Genomic DNA, 17137 nt, shown 5'->3' with positions numbered 1-17137 from the left:
ATCAGGGGCATTTTAATCGATATTAGAACGAGAAGGAGAGGTGCAGTGTGAACGCACAAGGAAACAAATGATGGGAGGGGGGGAGGGAAGAAGGAGTGTATGTATTTTCAGCACGAAATTAAACAGGTGCGGTCACACCAGCACAAATGCACTAGATCCCATCAGAACTCCGCAGTTAAGTGTGCTTTGGCGAAAGTAGTACAATGATGGGTTACCTCCTGGGAAGTTCTCGTGTTGCACCCCTTTTCTTTTTTTCAGAGGTGCCGTTCGACGTTACGCGCGACTGTAATTATGGTCCGCAGATTTATTCGCAAATGTGAGTCATGACATCGTGGCATTTTACTTGATATTTGAACGAGAATGAGAGGTGCAGTGCGCACGCACAAGGAAACAAATGACAGGAGGGGGAAGAAAGGAGAAGGAGTTTATGTTTTTGCAGCGCGAAATTAAACAGGTGCGATCATACCAGCACTAATGCACCGGATCCCATCAAAACTCCGCAGTTAAGTGTGCTTGGGCGAGAGTAGTACTCGGATGGTTGACCTCTTGGGAAGTCCTCGTGTCGCACTAATTTTCTTTTCAGACGGGTTGTTCGACGTTACGCGCGATTGGGACTAGGGTCCACCTGTTTATACGCAAATGTGAGTCAAGAAGCAGGGGCATCTTAATCGATATTAGAAAGAGATGGAGAGATGCAGAGTGCACGCACAAGGAAATAAATGATGGGAGGGGGGATGGAGGGAGAAAAAGTGTATGTATTTGCAGCGCAGAATGAAACATGAGCAATCATACCAGCACCGATGCAACGGATTCTGTCAGAACTCCGCATGATAAGGGTGTTTGGGCGAGAGTAGCACTAGGATGGGTGACCTCCTGCGAAGTCCTTATATTTCACCAATTTTCTTAGGAAGTCCTCGTGTTGCACCCATTTTTTTGCAGATGATTCTTTCGACGTTACGCACGACTTGAATTATGGTCCTCAGGTTTATTCGCAAATGTGAGTCACGGCACCATAGCATTTTACTTGATATTAGAACGAGCACGGGAGGTGCAGTGCGCACGCACAAGGTAACAAATGACGGGAGGGGGAAGAAAGGAGAAGGAGTTTATGTATTTGCAGCGCAGAATTAAACGGGTGCGATCATACCAGCACTAATGCACCGGATCCCATCAGAACTCCGCAGTTAAGTGTGCTTAGGCGAGTGTAGTACTCGGATGGGTGACCTCCTGGGAAGTCCTTGTGTCGCAACAATTTATTTTCAGACGGATCGTTCGACGTTACGCGCGACTGGAACTGGGGTCCGCTGGTTTATACGCAAATGTGAGTCAAGAAGCAGGGGCATTTTAATCTATATTAGAACGAGAAGGAGAGGTGCAGTGTGAACGCACAAGGAAACAATTGATGGGAGGGGGAGGGAAGGAGAAGGAGTGTATGTATTTTCAGCACGAAATGAAACAGGTGCGATCATACCAACACTAATGCAACGGATTCTATCAGAACTCCGTAGGTAAGGGTGCTTGGGCGAGAGTAGTACTAGCATGGGTTACCTCCTGCGAAGTCCTTATATTTCACCCATTTTCTTGTGAAGTCCTCGTGTTGCACCCACTTTTTTGCAGATGATTCTTTCGACGTTACGCGCGACTTGAATTATGGTCCTCAGGTTTATTCGCAAATGTGAGTCACGGCGTTGTAGCATTTTACTTGATATTAGAACGAGAACAGGAGGTGCAGTGCGCATGCACAAAGAAACAAATGATGGGAGGGGGAAGAAAGGGGAATGAGTTTATGTATTTGCAGCCCGAAATTAAACAGGTGCGATCATACCAGCAGTAATGCACCAGATCCAATCAGAACTCCGCAGTGAAGTGTGCTTGGGCGAGATTAGTACTCGAATGGGTGACCTCTTGGGATGTCCTCGTGTCCCACAAATTTTTTTTCAGACGGGTCGTTCGACGTTACGCGCGTCTGGAACTAGGGTCCGCTGGTTTATACGCAAATGTGAGTCAAGAAGCAGGGGCATTTTAATCGATATTAGAACGAGAGGGAGAGATGCAGAGTGCACGCAGAAGGAAACAAATGACGGGAGGGGGGATGGAGGGAGAAAAAGTGTATGTATTTGCAGCGCAGAATGAAACATGAGCAATCATACCAGCACCAATGCAACGGATTCTATAAGAACTCCGCAAGTTAAGGGTGCTTGGGCGAGAGTAGCACTAGGATGGGTGACCTCCTGCGAAGTCCTTATATTTCACCCATTTTCTTAGGAAGTCGTCGTGTTCCACCCATTTTTTTGCAGATGATTCTTTCGACGATATGCGCGACTTGAATTTTGGTCCTCAGTTTTATTCGCAAATGTGAGTCACGGCACCAAAGCATTTTACTTGATATTAGAACGAGCATGGGAGGTGCAGTGCGCACGCACAAGGAAACAAATGACGGGAGGGGGAAGAAAGGAGAAGGAATATATGTATTCGTAGCGCAAAATTAAACGGGTGCGATCATACCAGCATCAATGCACCGGATCCCATCAGAACTCCGCAGTTAAATGTGCTTGGGAGAGAGTAGTACTCGGATGGGTGACCTCCTGGGAAGTCCTCGTGTCGTACCAATTTATTTTCAGACGGGTCGTTCGACGTTACGCGCGACTGGAACTAGGGTCTGCTGGTTTATACGCAAATGTGAGTCAAGAAGCAGGGGCATTTTAATCGATATTAGAACGAGAAGGAGAGGTGCAGTGTGAACGCACAAGGAAACAATTGATGGGAGGGGGAGGGAAGGAGAAGGAGTGTATGTATTTTCAGCACGAAATGAAACAGGTGAGATCATACCAGCACTAACGCAACAGATTCTATCAGAACTCTGTAGGTAAGGGTGCTTGGGCGAGAGTAGTACTAGCATGGGTTACCTCCTGCGAAGTCCTTATATTTCACCCATTTTCTCGTGAAGTCCTTGTGTTGCACCCATTTTTTTGCAGATGATTCTTTCGACGTTACGCGCGACTTGAATTATGGTCCTCAGGTTTATTCGCAAAAGTGAGTCACGGCGCTGTAGCATTTTACTTGATACTAGAACGAGAACGGGAGGTGCAGTGCGCACGCACAAGGAAACAAATGACGGGAGGGGGAAGAAAGGGGAATGAGTTTATGTATTTGATGCCCGAAATTAAACAGGTGCGATCATACCAGCACTAATGCACCGGATCCCATCAGAACTCCGCAGTGAAGTGTGCTTGGGCGAGATTAGTACTCGGATGGGTGACCTCCTGGGAAGTCCTCGTGTCACACCAATTTTTTTTTAGACGGGTCGTTCGACATTACGCGCGTCTGGAACTAGGGTCCGCTGGTTTATATGCAAATGTGAGTCAAGAAGCAGGGGCATTTTAATCGATATTAGAACGAGAATGAGAGGTGAAGTGTGAACGCACAAGGAAACAAATGACGGGAGGGGGAAGAAAGGAGAAGGAATATATGTATTTGCAGCGCAAAATTAAACGGGTGCGATCATACCAGCACTAAAGCCTCGGATCCCATCAGAACTCCGTAGTTAGGTGTGCTTGGGCGAGAGTAGTACTCGGATGGGTGACCACTTGGGAAGCCCTCGTGTTGCACCTATTTTTTTTCGGATGGATTGTTCGACATTAGGCGCGAATGGAATTATAAACCGCTGGTTCATTTGCAAAGGTGAGTCACGGTGCCGGGGCATATTACTTGATATTAGAACGAGAAAGAGAGATGCAGAGTGCACGCACAAGTGAACAAATGATGGGAGGGGGAAGAAAGGAGAACGAGTTTATGTATTTGCAGAGCGAAATTAATCAGGTGCAATCATACCAGCACTAATGCAACAGATCCCATCATAACTCCGCAGTTAAGTGTGCTTGGGTGAGAGTAGTACTCGGATGGGTGACCACTTGGGAAGTCCTCGTGTTGCACCCATTTTTTTGCAGATGATTCTTTCAACGTTACGTGCGACTTGAATTATGGTCCTCAGGTTTATTCGCAAATGTGAGTCACAGCGCTGTAGCATTTTACTTGATATTAGAACGAGAACGGGAGGTGCAGTGCGCACGCACAAGGAAACAAATGACGGGAGGGGGAAGAAAGGGGAATGAGTTTATGTATTTGCAGCGCAAAATTAAACAGGTGCGATCATACCAGCACTAATGCACCGGATCCCATTAGAACTCCGCAGTGAAGTGTGCTTGGGCGAGAGTAGTACTCGGATGTGTGACCTCTTGGGAAGTCCTCGTATCGCAATAATTTTTTTTCAGAGGGATCGTTCAACGTTACGCGCGATTGGAACTATGGTCCGCTGGTTTATACGCAAATGTGAGTCAAGAATCAGGGGCATTTTAATCGATATTAGAACGAGAAGGAGAGGTGCAGTGTGAACGCACAAGGAAACAAATGATGGGAGGGGGGTAGGGAAGAAGGAGTGTATGTATTTTCAGCACGAAATTAAACAGGTGCGGTCACACCAGCACAAATACACCGGATCCCATCAGAACTCCGCAGTTAAGTGTGCTTTGGCGAAAGTAGTACAATGATGGGTTACCTCCTGGGAAGTTCTCGTGTTGCACCCATTTTCTTTTTTTCAGATGTGCCGTTCGACGTTACGCGCGACTTTAATTATGGTCTGCAGATTTATTCGCAAATGTGAGTCACGGCACCGTGGCATTTTACTTGATATTTGAACGAGAACGTGAGGTGTAGTGCGCACGCACAAGGAAACAAATGACGGGAGGGGGAAAAAAGGAGAAGGAGTTTATGTATTTGCAGCGCAAAATTAAACAGGTGCGATCATACTAGCACTTATGCACCAGATCCCATTAGAACTCTGCAGTTAAGTGTGCTTGGGCGAGAGTAATACTAGGATCGGTGACCTCCTGGGAAGTCCTCGTGTCGCACTAATTTTTTTTTTCAGACTGGTCGTTCGACGTTATGCGCGACTGCAACTAGGGTCCACTGGTTTATACGCAAATGTGAGTCAAGAAGCAAGGGCATTTTAATCGATATTAGAACGAGAAAGAGAGATGCAGAGTGCACGCACAAGGAAACAAATGACGGGAGGGGGAAGGAAGGAGAAAGAGTGTATGTATTTTCAGCACGAAATGAAACAGGTGCGATCATACCAGCACTAATATATCGGATTCTATCAGAACTCCATAGGTAAGGGGTGCCTGGGCGAGAGTAGTACTAGCATGGGTTACCTCCTGCGAAGTCCTTATATTTCACCCATTTTCTTGTAAAGTCCTCGTGTTGCACCCATTTTTTTGCAGATGATTCTTTCGACGTTACACGCGACTTGAATTATGGTCCTCAGGTTTATTCACAAATGTGAGTCAAGAAGCAGGGGCATTTTAATCGATATTAGAACGAGAAGGAGAGGTGCAGTGTTAACGCACAAAGAAACAATTGACGGGAGGGGGGATGGAGGGAGAAAAAGTGTATGTATTTGCAGCGCAGAATGAAACATGAGCAATCATGCCAGCACCAATGCAACGGATTCTATCAGAACTCCGCAAGTTTAGGGTGCTTGGGCGAGAGTAGCTCTAGGATGAGTTACCTCCTGCGAAGTCCTTATATTTCACCCATTTTCTTAGGAAGTCCTCGTGTTGCACCCATTTTTTGCAGATGATTCTTTCGACGTTACGCGCGACTTGAATTATGGTCCTCAGGTTTATTCGCAAATGTGCGTCACGGCACCGTAGCATTTTACTTGATATTAGAACGAGCAAGGGAGGTGCAGTGCGCACGCACTAAGAAACAAATGACGGGAGGGGGAAGAAAGGAGAAGGAGTTTATGTATTTGCAGCGCAAATTTAAACAGGTGTGATCATACCAGCACTAATGCACCGGATCCCATTAGAACTCCGCAATTAAGTGTGCTTGGGCGAGAGTAGTACTCGGATGGGTGACCTCCTGGGAAGTCCTCGTGTCGCACTAATTTTTCTTTTCAGACGGGTCGTTCGACGTTATGCGCGACTGCAACTAGGGTCCACTAGTTTATACGCAAATGTGAGTCAAGAAGCAGGGGCATTTTAATCGATATTAGAACAAGAATGAGAGATGCAGAGTGCACGCACAAGGAAACAAATGATGAGAGGGGGAGGGAAGGAGAAAGAGTGTATGCATTTTCAGCACGAAATGAAACAGCTGCGATCATACCAGCACTAATGCATCGGATTCTATCAGAACTCCGTAGGTAAGGGTGTTTGGGCGAGAGTAGTACTAGCATGGGTTAGCTCTTGCAAAGTCCTTATATTCCACCCATTTTCTTGTGAAGTTCTCGTGTTGCACCCATTTTTTTGCAGATGATTCTTTCAACGTTACGTGCAACTTGAATTATGGTCCTCAGGTTTATTCGCAAATGTGAGTCACAGCGCTGTAGCATTTTACTTGATATTAGAACGAGAACGGGAGGTGCAGTGCGCACGCACAAGGAAACAAATGACGAGAGGGGGAAGAAAGGGGAATGAGTTTATGTATTTGCATAGCAAAATTAAACAGGTGCGATCATACCAGCACTAATGCACCGGATCCCATCAGAACTCCGCAGTGAAGTGTGCTTGGGCGAGAGTAGTACTCGGATGTGTGACCTCTTGGGAAGTCCTCGTATCGCAACAATTTTTTTTCAGAGGGGTCGTTCGACGTTACGCGCGACTGGAACTAGGGTCCGCTGGTTTATACGCAAATGTGAGTCAAGAATCAGGGGCATTTTAATCGATATTAGAACGATAAGGAGAGGTGCAGTGTGAACGCACAAGGAAACAAATGATGGGAGGGGGGTAGGGAAGAAGGAGTGTATGTATTTTCAGCACGAAATTAAACAGGTGCGGTCACACCAGCACAAATGCACCGGATCCCATCAGAATTCCGCAGTTAAGTGTGCTTTGGCGAAAGTAGTACAATGATGGGTTGCCTCCTGGAAAGTTCTCGTGTTGCACCCATTTTCTTGTGAAGTCCTCCTGTTGCACCCATTTTTTTGCAGATGATTCTTTCGACGTTACGCACGACTTGAATTATGGTCCTCAGGTTTATTCGCAAATGTGAGTCAAGGCACTGTAGCATTTTACTTGATATTAGAACGAGAGCGGGAGGTGAAGTGCGCACGCACAAGGAAACAAATGACGGGAGAGGGAAGAAAGGGGAATGAGTTTATGTATTTGCAGCGCAAAATTAAACAGGTGCGATCATACCAGCACTAATGCACCGGATCCCATCAAAACTCCGTAATGAAGTGTGCATGGGCGAGATTAGTACTAGGATGGGTGACCTCCTGGGAAGTCCTCGTGTCGCACTAATCTTTTTTTTCAGACGGGTCGACCGACGTTACGCGCGACTGGAACTAGGGTCCACTGGTTTATACGCACATGTGAGTCAAGAAGCAGAGGCATTTTAATCGATATTAGAACGAGAAGGAGAGATGCAGAGTGCACGCACAAGAAAACAAATGACGGGAGGGGGGAGGGAAGAAGGAGTGTATGTATTTTCAGCACGAAATTAAACAGGTGCGGTCACACCAGCACAAATGCACCGGATCCCATCAGAACTCCGCAGTTAAGTGTGCTTTGGCGAAAGTAGTACAATGATGGGTTACCTCCTGGGAAGTTCTCGTGTTGCACCCATTTTTTTTTTTTCAGATGTGCCGTTCGACGTTACGCGCGACTTGAATTATGGTCCGCAGATTTATTCGCAAATGTGAGTCACGGCGCCGTGGCCTTTTACTTGATATTTGAACGAGAACGAGAGGTGCAGTGCGCACGCACAAGGAAACAAATGACGGGGGGGGGGGGAAGAACGGAGAAGGAGTTTATGTATTTGTAGCGCGAAATTAAACAAGTGCGATTATACTAGCACTAATGCACCGGATCCCATCAGAACTCCGCAATTAAGTGTGCTTGGGCGAGAGTAGTACTCGGATGGGTGACCTCTTGGGAAGTGCTCGTGTCGTACTAATTTTTTTTTCAGACGGGTCGTTCGACGTTACGCGCGACAGCAACTAGGGTCCACTGGTTTATACGCAAATGTGCGTCAAGAAGCAGGGGCATTTTAATCGATATTAGAACGAGAAAGAGGGATGCAGAGTGCACACGCAAGGAAACAAATGATGGGAGGGGGGATGGAGGGAGAAAAAGTGTACGTATTTGCAGCGCAGAATGAAACATGAGCAATAATACCAGCACCAATGCAACGGATTCTATCAGAACTCTGCAAGTTAAGGGTGCTTGGGCGAGAGTAGCACTAGGATTGGTGACTTCCTGCGAAGTCCTTATATTTCACCCATTTTCTTAGGAAGTCCTCGTGTTGCACCCATTTTTTTGCAGATGATTCTTTCGACGATACGCGCGACTTGAATTATGGTCCTCAGGTTTATTCGCAAATGTGAGTCACGGTACCGTAGCATTTTACTTGATATTAGAACGAGCACGAGAGGTGCAGTGCGCACGCACAAGGAAACAAATGACGGGAGGGGGAAGAAAGGAGAAAGAGTTTATGTATTTGCAGCGCGGAATTAAACGGATGCGATCATACCAGCACTAATGCACCAGATCCCATCAGAACTCCGCAGTTAAGTGTGCTTGGGCGAGATTAGTACTCGAATGGGTGACCTCCTGGGAAGTCCTCGTGTCGCACCAATTTTTTTTCAGACGGGTCGTTCGACGTTACGCGCGACTGGAACTAGGGTCCGCTGGTTTATACACAAATGTGAGTCAAAAAGCAAGGCATTTTAATCGATATTAGAAGGAGAAGGAGAGGTGCAGTGTGAACGCACAAGGAAACAATTGATGGGAGGGGGAGGGAAGGAGAAGGAGTATATCTATTTTCAGCACGAAATGAAACAGGTACAATCATACCAACACTAATGCAATGGATTCTATCAGAACTCCGTAGGTAAGGGTGTTTGGGCGAGAGTAGCACTAGCATGGGTTACCTCCTGCGAAGTCCTTATATTTCACCCATTTTCTTGTGAAATCCTAGTGTCGCACCAATTTTTTTTCAGACGGGTTGTTCGACATTACGCGCGTCTGGAACTAGGGTCCGCTGGTTTATACGCAAATGTGAGTCAAGAAGCAGGGGCATTTTAATCGATATTAGAACGAGAACGAGAGGTGAAATGTGAACGCACAAGGAAACAAATGACGGGAGAGGGAAGAAAGGAGAAGGAGTGTATGTATTTGCAGCGCAAAATTAAACAGGTGCGATCATACCAGCACTAAAGCTCCGGATCCCATCAAAACTCTGCAGTTAAGTGTGCTTGGGCGAGAGTAGTACTCGGATGGGTGACCACCTGGGAAGCCCTCGTGTTGCACCTATATATTTTCGGATGGGTTGTTCGACGTTACGCGCGAATGGAATTATAAACCGCTGGTTAATTTGCAAAGGTGAATCACGGTGCCGGGGCATATTTCTTGATATTAGAACGAGAAAGAGAGATACAGAGTGCACGCACAAGGAAACAAATGACGGGAGGGGGGATGGAAGGAGACAGAGTGTATGTATTTGCAGTGCAGAATGATACATGAGGGATCATGCCAGCATTAATGCAACGGATTCTACCAGAACTCCGCAGTTAAGGGTGCTTGGGCGAGAAAAGTACTCGGATGGGTGACCTCCTGCGAAGTCCTTATATTTCACCCATTTTCTTGGGAGGTCCTCGTGTTGCACCCATCTTTTTGCAGATGATTCTTTCGACGTTACGCGCGACTTGATTTATAGTCCGCAGGTTTATTCGCAAATGTGAGTCACGGCGTCGTGGCATTTTACTTGATATTAGAACGAGAACGGGAGGTGCAGTCCGCACGCAAAAGGAAACAAATGACGGGAGGAGGAAGAAAAGAGAAGGAGTGTATGTATTTGAAGCGCAAAATTAAACAAGTGGAATCATACCAGCACTAATGCACTTGATCCCATCAGAACTCTGCAGTTAAGTGTGCTTGGGCGAGAGTAGTACTCGGATGCATGACCTCTTGGGAAGTCCTCGTATCGCAACAATTTTTTTTCAGATATGTCGTTCGACGTTACGCGCTACTGGAACTATGGTCTGCTGGTTTATACGCAAATGTGAGTCAAGAATCAGGGGGATTTTAATCGATATTAGAACGAGAAGGAGAGGTGCAGTGTGAACACACAAGGAAACAAATGATGGGAGGGGGGAGGGAAGGAGTGTATGTATTTTCAGCACGAAATTAAACAGGTGCGGTCACACCAGCACAAATGCACCGGATCCCATCAGAACTCCGCAGTTAAGTGTGCTTTGGCGAAAGTAGTACAATGATGGGGTACCTCCTGGGAGGTTCTCGTGTTGCACCCATTTTCTTTTTTTCAGATGTGTCGTTCGACGTTACGCGCGACTTTAATTATGGTCCGCAGATTTATTCGCAAATGTGAGTCACGGCGCCGTGGCATTTTACCTGATATTTGAACGAGAACGAGAGGTGCAGTGCGCACGCACAAGGAAACAAATGACGGGAGGGGGAAGAAAGGAGAAGGAGTTTATGTATTTGCAGCGCGAAATTAAACTGGTGCGATCATACCATCACTAATGCACCGGATCCCATCAGAACTCCGTAGTTAAGTGTGCTTGGGCGAGAGTAGTACTCGGATTGGAGACCTCTTGGGAAGTCCTCGTGTCGCACTAATTATTTTTTCAGACGGGTCGTTCGACGTTAGGCGCGACTGGAACTAGGGTCCACTGGTTTATACGCAAATGTGAATCAAGAAGAAGGGGCATTTTAATCGATATTAGAATGAGAAAGAGAGATGCAGAGTGCACGCAGAAAGAAACAAATGACGGGAGGGGGAAGAAAAGAGAAGGAGTGTATGTATTTGCAGCTCGAAACTAAACTGGTGCGATCATACCAACACTAAAGACCTGGATCCCTTCAGAACTCCGTAGTTAAGTGTGCTTGGGCGAGAGTAGTACTCGGATGGTTGACCTCCTGGGAAGTCCTCGTGTCGCACCAATTGTTTTTCACACGGGTCGTTCGATGTTACGCGCGACTGGAACTAGGGTCCGCTGGTTTATACGCAAATGTGAGTCAAAAAGTAGGGGCATTTTAATCGATATTAGAACGAGAAGGAGAGGTGCAGTGTGAACGCACAAGGAAACAATTGATGGGAGGGGGAGGGAAGGAGAAGGATTGTTTGCATTTTCAGCACGAAATGAAACAGGTGCGATCATACCAGCACTAATGCAACGGATTCTATCAGAACTCCGTAGGTAAGGGTGCTTGAGCGAGAGTAGTACTAGCATGGGTTACCTCCTGCGAAGTCCTTATATTTCACCCATTTTCTTGTGAAGTCCTCGTGTCGCACCAATTTTTTTTCAGACGGGTCGTTCGACGTTACGCAAGTCTGGAACTTGGGTCCGCTGGTTTATACGCAAATGTGAGTCAAGAAGCAGGGGCATTTTAATCGATATTAGAACGAGAATGAGAGGTGAAGTGTGAACGCACAAGGAAACAAATGACGGGAGGGGGAAGAAAGGAGAAGGAGTGTATGTATTTGCAGTGCGAAACTAAACAGGTGCGATCATACCAGCACTAAAGCCCCAGGTCCCATCAGAACTCCGCAGTTAAGTGTGCTTGGCGAGATTAGTACTCGGATTGTTGACCTCCTGGGAAGTCCTCGTGTCGAACCAATTTTTTTTCAGACGGGTCGTTCGACGTTACGAGCGTCTGGAACTAGGGTCCGCTGGTTTATACGCAAATGTGAGTCAAGAAGCAGGGGCATTTCAATCGATATTAGAACGAGAATGAAAGGTGAAGTGTAAACGCACAAGGAAACAAATGACGGGAGGGGAAGAAAAGAGAAGGAGTGTATGTATTTGCAGCGCGAAATTAAACAGGTGCTATCATACCAGCACTAAAGCTCCGGATCCCATCAGAACTCCGCAGTTAAGTGTGCTTGGGCGAGAGTAGTACTCGGATGGGTGACCACCTGGTAAGCCCTCGTGTTGCACCTATTTTTTTTCGGATGGGTTGTTCGACGTTACGCGCGAATGGAATTATAAACTGCTGGTTCATTTGCAAAGGTGAGTCACGGTGCTGGGGCATATTACTTGATATTAGAACGAGAAAGAGAGATGCAGAACGCACGCACAAAGAAACATATGACGGGAGGGGGAAGAAAGGAGAAGGAGTTTATGTATTTGCAGCGCGGAATTAAACGCATGCGATCATACCACCACTAATGCACCGGATCCCATCATAACTCCGCATTTAAGTGTGCTTGGGCGAGAGTAGTACTCAGATGGGTGACCTCTTGGGAAGTCCTCGTGTCGCACCAATTTTTTTTCAGACGGGTCGTTTGACGTTACGCGCGACTGGAACTGGGGTCCGCTGGTTTATACGCAAATGTGAGTCAAGAAGCAGGGGCATTTTAATCGATATTAGAACGAGAAGGAGAGGTGCAGTGTGAACGCACAAGGAAACAATTGATGGAAGGGGGAGGGAAGGAGAAGGAGTATATGTATTTTCAGCACGAAATGAAACAGGTGCGATCATACCAGCACTAATGCAACGGATTCTATCAGAACTCCGTAGGTAAGGGTGCTTGGGTGAGAGTAGTACTAGCATGGGTTACCTCCTGCGAAGTCCTTATATTTCACCCATTTTCTTGTGAAGTCCTCGTGTTGCACCCATTTTTTTGCAGATGATTCTTTCGACGTTACGCGCGACTTGAATTATGGTCCTCAGGTTTATTCGCAAATGTGAGTCACGACGCTGTAGAATTTTACTTGATATTAGAACGAGAACGGGAGGTGCAGTGCGCACGCACAAGGAAACAAATGACGGGAGGGGGAAGAAAGGGGAATGAGTTTATGTATTTGCAGCACGAAATTAAACAGGTGCGATCATACCAGCACTAATGCACCGGATCCCATCAGAACTCCGCAGTTATGTGTGCTCAAGCGAGATTAGTGCTCGGATGGGTGACCTCCTGCGAAGTCCTTATATTTCACCCATTTTCTTGGGAGGTCATCGTGTTGCACCCATCTTTTTGCAGATGATTCTTTCGACGTTACGCGCGACTTGATTTATAGTCCGTAGGTTTATTCGCAAATGTGAGTCACGGCACCGTGGTATTTTACTTGATATTAGAACGAGTACGGGAGGTGCAGTGCGCACCCACAAGGAAACAAATGACGGGAGGAGGAAGAAAAGAGAATGAGTGTATGTATTTGAAGCGCAAAATTAAACAAGTGGGATCATACCAGCACTAATGCACTGGATCCCATCAGAACTCTGCAGTTTAGTGTGCTTGGGCGAGAGTAGTGCTCGGATGGGTGACCTCTTGGGAAGTCCTCGTATCGCAACAATTTTTTTTCAGATGGGTCATTCGACGTTACGCGCGACTGGAACTATGGTCCACTGGTTTATACGCAAATGTGAGTCAAGAAAAAGGGGCATTTTAATCGATTTTAGAACGAGAAAAAGAGGTGCAGTGTGAACGCACAAGGAAAAAAATGATGGGAGGGGGGAGGGAAGAAGGAGTGTATGTATTTTCAGCACAAAATTAAACAGGTGCGGTCACACCAGCACAAATGTACCGGATCCCTTCAGAACTCCACAGTTAAGTGTGCTTTGGCGAAAGTAGTACAATGATGGGTTACCTCCTGGAAAGTTCTCGTGTTGCACCCATTTTCTTTTTTTCAGATGTGCCGTTCGACGTTACGCGCTACTTTAATTATGGTCCGCAGATTTATTCGCAAATGTGAGTCACGGCGCCGTTGCATTTTACTTGATATTTGAACGAGAACGGGAGGTGCAGTGCAGACGCACAAGGAAAAAATGACGGGATGAGGAAGAAAAGAGAAGAAGTGTATGTATTTGAAGCGCAAAATTAAACTAGTGGCATCATACCAGCACTAATGCATTGGATCCCATCAGAATTCTGCAGTTAAGTGTGCTTGGGCGAGAGTAGTAGTCGGATGGGTGACCTCTTGGGAAGTCCTCGTATCGCAACAACTTTTTTTCAGATGGGTCGTTCGACATTACGCGCGACTAGAACTATGGTCTGCTGGTTTATACGCAAATGTGAGTCAAGAATTAGGGGCATTTTAATCGATATTAGAACGAGAAGGAGAGGTGCAGTGTGAACGCACAAGGAAAAAAATGATGGGAGGGGAGAGGGAAGAAGGAGTGTATGTATTTTCAGAATGAAATTAAACAGATGCGGTCACACCAGCATAAATGCACCGGATCCCATCAGAACTCCGCGGTTAAGTGTGCTTTGGCGAAAGTAGTACAATGATGGGTTACCTCATGGGAAGTTCTCGCATTGCACCCATTTTTTTTTTTCAGATGTGCCGTTCGACGTTACGCGCGACTTCAATTATGGTCCGCAGATTTATTCGCAAATGTGAGTCACGGCGCCGTGGCATTTTACTTGATATTTGAACAAGAACGAGAGGTGCAGTGCGCACGCACAAGGAAACAAATGATGGGAGGGGGAAGAAAGGGGAATGAGTTTATGTATTTGCAGCGCGAAATTAAACAGGTGCGATCATACCAGCACTAATGCACCAGATCCCATCAGAACTCTGCAGTTAACTGTGCTTGGGCGAGATTAGTACTCGGATGGGTGACCTCCTGAGAAGTCCTCGTGTCGCACCAATTTTTTTTCAGACGGGTCGTTTGACGTTACGCGCATTTGGAACTAGGGTCCGCTGGTTTATACGCAAATGTGAGTCAAGAAGCAGGGGCATTTTAATCGATATTAGAACGAGAATAAGAGGTGAAGTGTGAACGCACAAGGAAACAAATGACGGGAGGGGGAAGAAAGGAGAAGGAGTGTATGTATTTGCAGCGCGAAATTAAACAGGTTCGATCATACCAGCACTAATGCAACGGATTCTATCAGAACTCCGCAGTTAAGTGTGCTTGGGCGAGAGTAGCACTCGGATTGGTGACCACTTGGGAAGCCCTCGTGTTGCACCTATTTTTTTTCGGATGGGTTGTTTGACGTTACGCGGGAATAGAATTATAAACCGCTGGTTCATTTGCAAAGGTGAGTCACGGTGCCGGGGCATATTACTTGATATTAAAACGAGAAAGAGAGATGCAGAGTGCACGCACAAGGAAACAAATGACGGGAGGGGGGATGGGAGGAGAAAGAGTGTATCTATTTGCAGTGCAGAATGAAACATGAGGGATCATACCAGCACTAATGCAACGGATTCTATCAAAACTCTGCAGTTAAGGGTGCTTGGGCGAGAAATGTACTCGGATGGGTGACTTCCTGCGAAGTCCTTATATTTCACCCATTTTCTTGGGAGGTTCTCGTGTTGCACCCATCTTTTTGCAGATGATTCTTTCGACGTTACGCGCGACTTGATTTATGGTCTACAGGTTTATTCGCAAATGTGAGTCACGGCGCCGTGGCATTTTACTTGATATTAGAATGAGTACGAGAGGTGCAGTGCGTACGCACAAGGAAACAAATGACGGGAGGAAGAACAAAAGAGAAGGAGTGTATGTATTTGAAGCGCAAAATTAAACAAGTGGCATCATACCAGCACAAATGCAACAGATTCTATCAGAACTCTGTAGGTAAGGATGCTTGGGCGACAGTAGTACTACCATGGGTTACCTCCTGCGAAGTCCTTATATTTCACCAATTTTCTTGTGAAGTCCTCGTGTTGCACCCATTTTTTTGCAGATGATTCTTTCGACGTTACGCACGACTTGAATTATGGTCCTCAGGTTTATTCGCAAATGTGAGTCACGGCGCTGTAACATTTTACTTGATATTAGAACGAGAACGGGAGGTGCAGTGCGCACGCACAAGGAAAAAAATTACAGGAGGGGGAAGAAAGGAGAATGAGTTTATCTATTTGCAGCGCAAAATTAAACAAGTGCGATCATACCAACACTAATGCACCGGATCCCATCAGAACTCCGCCATGAAGTGTGCTTGGGCGAGATTAGTACTCGGATGGGTGACCTCATCGGAAGTCCTCGTGTCGCACCAATTTTTTTTCAGACGGGTCGTTCAACGTTACGCGCGTCTGGAACTAGGGTCCGCTGGTTTATACGCAAATGTGAGTCAAGAAGCAGGGGCATTTTAATCGATATTAGAACGAGAATGAGATGTGTAGTGTGAACGCACAAGGAAACAAATGATGGGAGGGGGGGAGGGAAGAAGGAGTGTATGTATTTTCAGCACGAAATTAAACAGGTGCGGTCACACCAGCACAAATGCACCGGATCCCATCAGAACTACGCAGTTAAGTGTGCTTTGGCGAAAGTAGTACAATGATGGGTTACCTCCTAGGAAGTTCTCGTGTTGCACCCATTTTCTTTTTTTCAGATGTGCCGTTCGACGTTACGCGCGACTTTAATTATGGTTCGCAGATTTATTCACAAATGTGAGTCACGACGCCGTGGCATTTTACTTGATATTTGAACGAGAACGAGAGGTACAGTGCGCACGCACAAGGAAACAAATGACGGGAGGGGGAAAAAAGGAGAAGGAGTTTATGTATTTGCAGCGCGAAATTAAACGGGTGCGATCATACCGGCACTAATGCACCGGATCCCATCAGAACTCCGCAGTTAAGTTTGCTTGTGCGAGAGTAGTACTCGGATGGGTGACCTCCTGGGAAGTCCTCGTATCGCACCAATTTTTTTTCAGACGGGTCGTTCGACGCTACGCGCGACTGAAACTAGGGTCCGCTGGTTTATACGCAAATGTGAGTCAAGAAGCAGGGGCATTTTAATCGATATTAGAACGAGAAGGAGAGGTGCAGTGTGAACGCACAAGGAAACAATTGATGAGAGGGGGAGGGAAGGAGAAGGAGTGTATGTATTTTCAGCGCGAAATGAAACAGGTGCGATCATACCACACTAATGCAATGGATTCTATCAGAACTCCGTAGGTAAGGGTGCTTGGGCGAGAGTAGTACTAGCATGGGTTACCTCCTGCGAAGTCCTTATATTTCACCCATTTTCTTGTTCTCGTGTTGCACCCATTTTTTTGCAGATGATTCTTTCGACGTTACGCGCGACTTGATTTATGGTCCTAAGGTTTATTCGCAAATGTGAGTCACGACGCTGTAGCATTTTACTTGATATTAGAACGAGAACGGGAGGTGCAGTGCGCACGCACAAGGAAACAAATGACGGGAGGG

The 17137-nt window shown here is 46.4% G+C and overlaps 2 non-coding genes and 33 pseudogenes across 2 annotated transcripts; all 35 read left to right on the top strand.

The window, feature by feature from the left end:
* The first annotated feature begins 124 nt into the window (after positions 1-124).
* Positions 125-243, top strand: LOC148259869 (5S ribosomal RNA; annotated as a pseudogene).
* Positions 244-452: 209 nt separating this feature from the next.
* On the top strand, positions 453-571 carry LOC148259868 (5S ribosomal RNA; annotated as a pseudogene).
* Positions 572-1133: 562 nt separating this feature from the next.
* On the top strand, positions 1134-1252 carry LOC148259867 (5S ribosomal RNA; annotated as a pseudogene).
* A 559-nt stretch (positions 1253-1811) lies between these two features.
* Positions 1812-1930, top strand: LOC148259866 (5S ribosomal RNA; annotated as a pseudogene).
* Positions 1931-2491: 561 nt separating this feature from the next.
* On the top strand, positions 2492-2610 carry LOC148259865 (5S ribosomal RNA; annotated as a pseudogene).
* A 205-nt stretch (positions 2611-2815) lies between these two features.
* On the top strand, positions 2816-2934 carry LOC148259864 (5S ribosomal RNA; annotated as a pseudogene).
* A 235-nt stretch (positions 2935-3169) lies between these two features.
* Positions 3170-3288, top strand: LOC148259863 (5S ribosomal RNA). The gene has a single exon (XR_015820662.1). It is a non-coding gene; the product is annotated as a 5S ribosomal RNA (ribosomal RNA).
* Positions 3289-3493: 205 nt separating this feature from the next.
* Positions 3494-3612, top strand: LOC148259862 (5S ribosomal RNA; annotated as a pseudogene).
* A 205-nt stretch (positions 3613-3817) lies between these two features.
* LOC148259861 (5S ribosomal RNA) lies at positions 3818-3936 on the top strand (annotated as a pseudogene).
* A 205-nt stretch (positions 3937-4141) lies between these two features.
* On the top strand, positions 4142-4260 carry LOC148259860 (5S ribosomal RNA; annotated as a pseudogene).
* Positions 4261-4464: 204 nt separating this feature from the next.
* LOC148259859 (5S ribosomal RNA) lies at positions 4465-4583 on the top strand (annotated as a pseudogene).
* A 209-nt stretch (positions 4584-4792) lies between these two features.
* Positions 4793-4911, top strand: LOC148259858 (5S ribosomal RNA; annotated as a pseudogene).
* Positions 4912-5828: 917 nt separating this feature from the next.
* On the top strand, positions 5829-5947 carry LOC148259857 (5S ribosomal RNA; annotated as a pseudogene).
* Positions 5948-6508: 561 nt separating this feature from the next.
* LOC148259856 (5S ribosomal RNA) lies at positions 6509-6627 on the top strand (annotated as a pseudogene).
* Positions 6628-6831: 204 nt separating this feature from the next.
* Positions 6832-6950, top strand: LOC148259855 (5S ribosomal RNA; annotated as a pseudogene).
* Positions 6951-7185: 235 nt separating this feature from the next.
* On the top strand, positions 7186-7304 carry LOC148259854 (5S ribosomal RNA; annotated as a pseudogene).
* A 205-nt stretch (positions 7305-7509) lies between these two features.
* LOC148259853 (5S ribosomal RNA) lies at positions 7510-7628 on the top strand (annotated as a pseudogene).
* A 212-nt stretch (positions 7629-7840) lies between these two features.
* LOC148259852 (5S ribosomal RNA) lies at positions 7841-7959 on the top strand (annotated as a pseudogene).
* Positions 7960-8521: 562 nt separating this feature from the next.
* Positions 8522-8640, top strand: LOC148259851 (5S ribosomal RNA; annotated as a pseudogene).
* Positions 8641-9198: 558 nt separating this feature from the next.
* On the top strand, positions 9199-9317 carry LOC148259850 (5S ribosomal RNA; annotated as a pseudogene).
* Positions 9318-10196: 879 nt separating this feature from the next.
* LOC148259849 (5S ribosomal RNA) lies at positions 10197-10315 on the top strand (annotated as a pseudogene).
* Positions 10316-10524: 209 nt separating this feature from the next.
* Positions 10525-10643, top strand: LOC148259848 (5S ribosomal RNA; annotated as a pseudogene).
* A 206-nt stretch (positions 10644-10849) lies between these two features.
* Positions 10850-10968, top strand: LOC148259847 (5S ribosomal RNA; annotated as a pseudogene).
* Positions 10969-11849: 881 nt separating this feature from the next.
* Positions 11850-11968, top strand: LOC148259846 (5S ribosomal RNA; annotated as a pseudogene).
* Positions 11969-12173: 205 nt separating this feature from the next.
* LOC148259845 (5S ribosomal RNA) lies at positions 12174-12292 on the top strand (annotated as a pseudogene).
* A 205-nt stretch (positions 12293-12497) lies between these two features.
* LOC148259844 (5S ribosomal RNA) lies at positions 12498-12616 on the top strand (annotated as a pseudogene).
* Positions 12617-13205: 589 nt separating this feature from the next.
* LOC148259843 (5S ribosomal RNA) lies at positions 13206-13324 on the top strand (annotated as a pseudogene).
* Positions 13325-13527: 203 nt separating this feature from the next.
* On the top strand, positions 13528-13646 carry LOC148259842 (5S ribosomal RNA; annotated as a pseudogene).
* A 209-nt stretch (positions 13647-13855) lies between these two features.
* On the top strand, positions 13856-13973 carry LOC148259841 (5S ribosomal RNA; annotated as a pseudogene).
* A 203-nt stretch (positions 13974-14176) lies between these two features.
* On the top strand, positions 14177-14295 carry LOC148259840 (5S ribosomal RNA; annotated as a pseudogene).
* A 208-nt stretch (positions 14296-14503) lies between these two features.
* LOC148259839 (5S ribosomal RNA) lies at positions 14504-14622 on the top strand. Its single transcript, XR_015820035.1, has one exon. It is a non-coding gene; the product is annotated as a 5S ribosomal RNA (ribosomal RNA).
* Positions 14623-14827: 205 nt separating this feature from the next.
* Positions 14828-14946, top strand: LOC148259838 (5S ribosomal RNA; annotated as a pseudogene).
* A 914-nt stretch (positions 14947-15860) lies between these two features.
* LOC148259837 (5S ribosomal RNA) lies at positions 15861-15979 on the top strand (annotated as a pseudogene).
* Positions 15980-16183: 204 nt separating this feature from the next.
* Positions 16184-16302, top strand: LOC148259836 (5S ribosomal RNA; annotated as a pseudogene).
* A 209-nt stretch (positions 16303-16511) lies between these two features.
* LOC148259835 (5S ribosomal RNA) lies at positions 16512-16630 on the top strand (annotated as a pseudogene).
* The last annotated feature ends 507 nt before the right edge of the window (positions 16631-17137 follow it).

The sequence above is a fragment of the Carica papaya genome, chromosome 5, assembly GCF_054855325.1.
Source record: "Carica papaya isolate Zhongbai chromosome 5, ASM5485532v1, whole genome shotgun sequence".
NCBI lineage: Eukaryota > Viridiplantae > Streptophyta > Magnoliopsida > Brassicales > Caricaceae > Carica > Carica papaya.
The sequence above is the reverse complement of the archived record's forward strand: the minus strand, read 5'-3'. Positions and strand labels throughout refer to the sequence as shown.